Raw genomic sequence first — 8,620 nt, forward strand, 5'->3', positions numbered from 1 at the left:
TCCTCATTTCAACCAATTTGTGGACAGCATGGTCATGATGTGTGTGTAATTTATTTCAATACTCCATATTCCAGCTTTTCCTTGAACCTATCAATGATTCATCCCGCTGAGTCCACGGTGCTAGACATTTTTTTGTTGGGCATTACCTTATAAATAGACAATGTTACATCTCTCCATTTCAGCACATTGTAAACACTAATTACCACTGTGTGAAAAAGGAAATAAAAAAGCAGAAGAGCTTCAGTAAATGAAAAAATTATTTCGTGCATGTATGGAAAGATGATGTGATGGATGTTTCTGAGTGACATTACATTCAAATAGTGAAACAATGGCCATGTCTGACTGCTAGTGGTCCTGAGTAATTCTTTCTTCCGTTCATCTGAAGATGTTACACAAACAGAGGAGGTAATTTTTCTTCTTCCTCAGCTTGTCCACATAGCGACCTGCAATCTGAGTGCAGTGCAGTTGCAAACTGCAGCTGTCGTTGGGACACACAATAATTATAAACAATACATGGAATTATTTGTCTACGTGTTCGAGGTACGTGTCTACACATGGCGAGCGTAAGGCAAAGATGGAAAGAGAGAGAAAGAGAAGTCAGCTATGGCCAGGTACAGCCTGCATAAAGTCCCCGGAGGAACCAGAATGCATCTGGCCAGGGCCGTAAAGTGGGGAGGCAAGTGGACCCCCGACCCTCCTATTCCGGTGCCACTGCCTGCAGTAACAAAAGCCACTCTACTCATTGCACTGAGCAGCATTAATTCAAGTGTATTCAAACATGTGATTAATTGCTGCATCTTCTGCTGAGTTTGCTGCAGGGGATCATTCATGACAAGAAAATGAAAACTTCGACATAAATGTCAACACTTATTTGCTGTTGTTCTGCATGTGGAGATGAAAAAATATCCAGGAAAAAAATCTACATTGTAAGTCATTTATTTTGTTGCTGATGTTAATGAAGAAATACATTCCATCAAAGTCATTCAAATAACTGCTGGCAAAATCAATCTCAGGGCAAAAAAAATAAAAAATAAAAAATAAAAAATTATATTGTGACAAAAGAAGAAGTCACTCAAATGCTGCACTTGCAGAATGTAAATATGTCCCCAATTCAGATATGATTTCAGCATTTAATCAAAACATGTATTTACTGGGCAATTGGACTCCTCTTAAAATTACTACATAAGCATTGTAATAAAAATCCATTTTGGTAACAGCAAGCAGCATGGCAGTTTTAAAAGACAACTAAGTTTTTTACCACTTTTTTACTGTATTTATATAAAAATGGGTTAATACCACTTTTATATAAATACAGTACTCTCAACTATTTGTTTTATCAGGAGGGGGAATCCTCCTGGATATCTTATAATGTTATTTCCTTATCAAAAACATACCTGTAGTGTTGCTTTCATATTTCACGCAGAGTTGAGTCATTTTTGACTCTCCTGTGGCAGCCAGTCAAGGTGTCTAAATGCTTGCTCCCATAAAGCTCATCTTTTGAGCTTAAGTTTCTAGCTGAGCTTCTGCCTCACTAAGCACCCATCCATTGTGCAGCTCCACCAGACTAGCGGCAGCAGCAATTAGCAAACACCTGGCAGAACCGCATGTCTGCTAAGCTTATCATATGAACTACTTCTCATACCAACGCTCCTAAGAACGATTATCGTCCCTTCATCCACACAAAGACATTCCTCTTCACAAGACCTGGCATAAATTTTCCCCAAGTTTGCTTATAAAAAGTTTTGCCATACTAAAATGTTTGTCCTTAATATAAAGAATTATTGCAAAACCACAAAATAATTATCCTTAGGTGTGAGTGCGCGTGTGCGTGCATGTGTGTGCATGGCTGCTTGTGTCTGTGTTGCCCTGCGATGGACTGACGGCCTGTCCAGGGTGTACCTCTCGCCCAAAATGTCTCCCAGGAGATGGGCACCAGCACCCCACCCCTTGATTTGCTGGAGCTACATACTTATTATTCCCAATTCACAAGTTATTTCTGTGCTATTGGTGACTCATTTGTCTTGTTTTTCATCGCATTGATTAAAAAAGGCACTGCTACATTAAAAACAACCATACAAGTAAAATACTTCAGACTTAGCACTGCACGAATAAATATGATGTGTCCTTGGTAATTGCTGTAGTGCTTCATGTTGATTACAAATGACATTTCAGAAATTGGGATGGTCAGGAAATGAGAAGGTTCTGGATTTACTGAAATCTTTTTTCAATCCCCCTCATTACCATTGTGAAACAGACCAGGAGAAGAACTACTGGCGTGATGATCTAAGTTTAGAATCCAGACAGAAATTATTTGAACACAGAACAAAAGAAACATGTCTTTCAAGGAAGAGTCAGCCTGACAGGCTTGTCACAATGCTAAAACTTTAAACTCAACACCAATATTAAGAAAAATACTTGATACTCGTTATTTTAATACTGCAGTTACTTGTTTTGAAGGCACAGTATTTTTTTTCTCTCTAAAAAGGAGCTGCAAAATATGATAAGTTATAAAGTGACAACATTTTCATAGCATTATGGTAAAATCAATAAGGTTTTAATTATCATTGCTTATCTTTAATGTGTATATGTGTTCTTCCACTTGCCTGCCACTGTGCTGCTTATTCAAATACATTTTCCCAAAGAAGAACCAATAGGATTAAAGGACCCTGATATTTTTAATTATAAGTTTTAAGCAAGATGTTAGTCTATACAAGAATCAGGGCCATTAAAAAACTTTTTTTGCAGTGTGAACAATTGATGGAGCTGTCTACTGAGTGACATTCTTCTACATTAATTTACATCGACATTAGAATGGTTGCTTAGTGGTGACTCAGCAACTGGAAAATATCTTGACAGGAAACCGCAGATTGGCTAAACATCGCAAAGGGGCTGTTAATAAGTAGCTAGAAGTTAAACATATGGCATGCTGCTGCAAGGAAGGGAGGGGTTAAATGATTGCATCACTGCTGTATGAACAATGGCGCAAACCTTGGGAGATTCCAATGGATACACAAACCAGTATCTTTGTATGATTCTTGTCTTTTAACTAACTTAAAACCGTTTTGGTGTTGTAACTATCACACAGGTACTTCAACTTAGAAATTCCAGGTCATTTCCCTCCAAATCAAATAATATATGTGCAAATATTACTCTAACCACACCTTGCAGGTGCTACATTAACTCTCTGTACCCTTAGTATGTACTGAATCAAAAATTCAAGTTTATCATATTGTATACAGTTTTCAGATCCACTGTAGCCATAATCACAGGATATCAGAAAAGTCAAATAATGTACATTATGTCTGTAGAGCACATATAAAACATAAGTTCCAGTAGAGATGGAAATGTATTATTGTGATGTGAGTTATGGTTCATATTGGTTGTTGGATAGAGGTATTTGACTGATAAAGAGAAAGTGAACAGTAGTTTAGGTTTTAAAAAAAAACTTTGCACGGATCAGAAGTTCTGAATTTCCTGCAAAGTATTGATTTGATTCAATTAGCCTTATTCCCATCCAGGAATAAAAACTGGTAAGTAAAACAGCATACATAATGCAGCTGCATGCCTTGACTATAGCAAAATCAATAAATAAACCTGAACTGACTATCAATCTGTTAACTAAGGTCTGGACAGCATGGAACCTCACAAAGTGTCATGTACGTTGATAACAGCCAATGAATTCCATTTGAAGCAAAGATGAGTAGGATACTTATGCATACGACATATATAACACAGTGAAGAGGTTTCTCTTTTTTTCCCTCATTTTGCATCTACTTCCTTACCCCACCAAGAAACTTAAAATTTCTAAAACCAAAAGGTCTGTAAGGGTGTCTGAGATCTGCAAATACATATGCCAGCAGAGATCAGAGAACTGCTGTTGCAGCTAAAATGACAGATCCATAATGGCTTTTGCATATTCTGTGATGTGAATTGAGTTGAAAGTTAACATGTAGGCTGTCATTGCTAGAATTTTATCATCTGACAAATGAATAAAACAACACATAAAAAAATGCCATAAGCATTTTGCCGAAGCTTCAAACTGAAATTTACTCAAGAAAATGAAAAGTAAATAACTAAAACTGTACCTCTTGCTTAGAATATAATACAAACTGATCAAGTATCTGTTTCAAATGGCAGTAAAAAGAGAAGTTGGCCATGTTTTATTAATAGATAGGATATAGCAGCACAGAGGGATGCCAGCCACTTTTAAACTCAGAGATTTAAGACTAATAGAGAAATCATAAAATCTAAAGCAATAGTCCAATCAAACAGCTATTGCACAGCACTGGTGCAGTTCTGAAATGAAAATTTGTGAAGGGCAGAGAAAGTTAAATTATAGTTTACTTTGCCTTTAATTCTTCTTCATGATTCCAGCACAACAGGATAGAAATCAGTGATGCACAAAATACAGCAAAAGAATTTGCTTTATGCAAAACTAAACTACCACAAATATGATTATGAAAGGTTCTGCTAACATCAAAGGATTCAGTATCAATCAACAATCTCATGTTTTCAGTGTGATTAGTGATCCATTTTCCAGATTTTTAGGAAAAATTGCAATATCAATCCAAAGAAATATAAGCAATCTATGGGACCAATGTTCTACCCCAAAAACAATGTGTAACCACATTTATTTAATTATCATTTATCTGATGTTTAGTAAATTAAAGATAAAGTGCTTCATGCTTGTCAAAAAATTGAATTTTTAGAACTGGACATGCTGGTCACCAGAGATGTTCAAAGAATTGTTTATATTTTCTAAAAAAGCATCTGGGTCCTTCTAATTTATCTGAAATCCACCATGTTGATTTTTTCTTATGGTACAGGATAAGCTTGCCCTTCATTTGCTCCATTGTACATTCCTGTTAAAGGTTTCTCTGTTTTGGTGTCTGCTGTACTTCGTCGTTACTTGAGCTTGTGTACAGTGCTGATATATATCAGCACTGTACACATTTTTTCAACATCACCACAGGCATATTAAAAGATGTCTGAATATGTTCATATAGTGTCAGTGATAAAGAAGAACAGAACTGCAGGAGAGAACATGTGGAAGAACAGTGACTTTCATTTAAAGTTTTACACTCCCAAGTTTCTTTCTAGGTTACAGCTTCTTCAGATGTAGGATGACACTAATACTGTCACCATTTGACTGGGTAAGCTTTCACTACATAAATGACATTCAGCAGAATATGCACTGGATTTGCATTATTAGTGTAAGAATGTCTGGATGAGACACATGATGCGAGCTAATAAAAAAACTTAAGTGAAACAAAAACTGCAACAAAAGGAGTATTTTATGTCATTAAACCAAATTCTCAACCCTGTCCAGCTGCCATGGTTCGAGTGTGTGTGATTACTTGCTGTTGGTGTGCAAACTGTGATGTATAGCTCTGGTCACTTTTTGAAATGTCTGCATCCTGTAAGTAAAAGAGGAAGGAGAAGTGAGACATGTCAAAGTGATTTGTGTCTGTTAGAGAGTCTCTGGGGGTAGAGACTCTGTTATAGAGTCTCTTTTAAGGAATGTGTAAGACACCTCCCATGAAGAAGGATCTGTCTCCAGAGGATACTCATGCAAAAAAGCTGTCAGTATATGAGCTACAAAAAGCCTGCCTCACACTATTCCTATGTTAATGTGCTGTATATTAGACAATGGCTGCACACAGAACAAAAGAAAATGCTGACAAAGGTAAAGCACTGAAATGTATTTGTTGTGTGAATTTATGAGTGAGTGCAGCCATCCATTAGGTGTGTTCTTGAATGGCGTAATCCTGGAGCTCAGTGGATATATAATTGATAGAAATTGAATCATTGAAATTATCTTGTTCAGTTTCTTCTTGTGTTTGAGCACACAGATATGGGATGCAGATATCTCCTTTACAAATTGTGCATATGGATAAGTTTCTGGGAGACTTAGCAAAGTTTTATTTAGTTGCAACTTAAATGTTATATGTCGTTGCTAATGATGAGTGCTATGTGCAGGGAGAAGAAAGAGAACAGCAAGTGAAGCTGCACATGGGATTTGTACAGCAAATTAATGTAATACACAGAAAATATCCCTAAGGATACGTGATCCCCATGGGGATATCAGTCCGAGTATAGAATGATCAAGAACACATCAGGAGGAATGAAAAAGGGGGTACAGTAAGGTCCTGCTTGTCTTTTTGGAAAATAGTTTTCCAAAACTGCCACAGCTTAACTTAGTTCAAACAAGATCTTGAAGATCAGAGAAAAAAATATATTACTTACTTTACCACATATTGCATACAAAATTAACATTGGATCCTTGACAAGTTATGCTTGTGACATGAAATTTACATAAGAATGTTCTTTTATACTTTCTCGTGGGATCACTGCCTTGTGTTCCTTGTGCAGCAGGCACAAAGTGTTCCAAAGGCTATTTAAAGACAGTAATGTTTTACAAAACAGTCCACAGTAGTCAAGGAAACTGTCATGAGGATCTGTGTCCTGAGACACAACTCTTTTCATTTACATAGACATTGAAGTAAAAACATGATGGGTTTTAGTGTAATTTCTTATCGTCACCTATGACATATATGTTCATGTTTTCAGAAAATCCATAGAATAGACAGTAATAAAATACAAGACTTTGTAAGAAGATCCAAAGGCACCATTTTGTGAACATCAGCATAAACAAAATGATTTTGTCACATTGTACCGCTAATGTCCGAAAGTAATGTCTGTTCTGGCATGTCTCACAAGATTTCTTACCTTTTACAGAAAAGCTAAGTCTCTGCTTGTTGATGGTAACGACATTATTACCTCTCAGAACAGGGAAAAAAAATACTTCTGGTTGTTTTAAATAGAATTGATATTGAAAATAGAAATGGCACTGACTGTGGCATTTTCTGCTTGCACCTTTTTTGGTTATCTTGTACATAAAAATGTTTGTGTGTAAAATTTGTAAAAGGTTTCCCCAAAGTATGACAGCTAACAATAAATGCATATATGTGCATTTTCCACATAAACAACTTAAAAAATTCAACATTTGTTATTTTATTTTATTTTTATTTTATTTTTACAGCAAGGACATGATGAGATAAGGACAACTTGTTTTTATTAACTGGAATTCTATTTTTAACATAGGTATTATGTTAAAAAGTGTGGAAACTGTTATGTTTCCACACTATAATAAAATATGTTTATGTTTAGCAAGCATCCAACAATTACGATTTCCAGGTAATGTTTATTTTTGTGACCAGACACATAATTCCTTCTGGCAATAAGGTCCTGGGTTAAAAGTATGAAACTGGTCAAATATATCAAGCATGATTCAAATATTGTCTGTGTCTAAAATGATCCACAGGTACAATATGGGGAGTATGGCTTTCTGCCTAGGGTGTCATGGCCTAAGGGCAAAGGGATATCCACAGCCACTGCAGGAAAATACTGGTGTACACCATTTGTTGCTTATAATACAACTTTGTAGCTGATTTGCAGTTCTTGATTCAATACTAAATCAAAAGGCTATTGCTAAGATTTTTGTAAAAGAGCATTTGGCCATTTCCAATTGATGAGTGATCAGTTCTGTAAGGTGGCAGTAAGTTGCAACAAAATTCTTACAACCTAAGATTTTAAGTAGTATAAGTTTCTTTATTTTCCCAGACTGTGTTTTTTGGATAACATAAACTAACACTTGAGTAGTTAAAATTGTAAAATGTTTTATTTATTTTTAAAATTGTTGTGATGTGGTCATGTACATTTTCTGTGAAAACATATTGAATATTATCTATTAATTGTAAGTAATCAAACTCCATAATTCATCACTCTACATGAGGTTTCTCAACTTGCCTTTTCAGAATGTTTAAAAAGAAAAAAAAAGACCTTGGCTTTTACATTCATGATTACTGAGCTTTTTGCAACATGTAACAGGCACATGTCAGATTATATTGGCATGATGGATTGTATACTTCAGGGAAAAGATTTATAGCTGCACCGACAGAATGATCAAATTGTATGTAGGGTACTCCCATTTACCCAGTCAGCCGCAGTAATTACTGACCGTTTTTCACGCTTTCAAGAAAAGGTCAAATCATCACTGAATTCTTGCAGGAAATGGTCACAACTGCACCATGTAATTTAGTTTTCATTTTAAAGTACTGGTCCTGTTTTAATACATGGAACAGAACGGGCACCCACCATTTTGAGAATGGGCATAAAATATTGTCATGTCTTCATTAACTGTAGAGTTGGAGAAGTCATATAGTCATAGCAATTGAATGTTTAGCAACATTTGATGTAACCCAACCATGGACTTTTTTACAGTATATGTAGCTCTAACAATTCCTCAAAATCGACAATGTATACGACGCTAAAATATAAAAATACTGCAATTTAAAAAATATATATATATTTTTTTATTTCTTAAATGACTAGTTAACTTTCTACTCTCTGCTTTTCTTGGAATCCTGCTTTAATCCAGTGTGGCTCTCAGAGATAATGAATTCTTTGTCTAATATCTCTTTTCTGAACCGCCAATGCTTGTGTCAATATACTGAATGTCATTAAAACAGAAAATGATTTTTTTTTTTTTTTTTTTTTTTTTTTTTCCAAACACCCACCATTCAAACTCTCAAATATAAAAAAAAAAAATTTTAAAAAT

This window comes from Poecilia latipinna, unplaced genomic scaffold (genome assembly GCF_001443285.1).
Source record: "Poecilia latipinna isolate Pla-1442-1.1 unplaced genomic scaffold, P_latipinna-1.0 Scaffold2442, whole genome shotgun sequence".
Classification (NCBI taxonomy): Eukaryota; Metazoa; Chordata; class Actinopteri; order Cyprinodontiformes; family Poeciliidae; genus Poecilia; species Poecilia latipinna.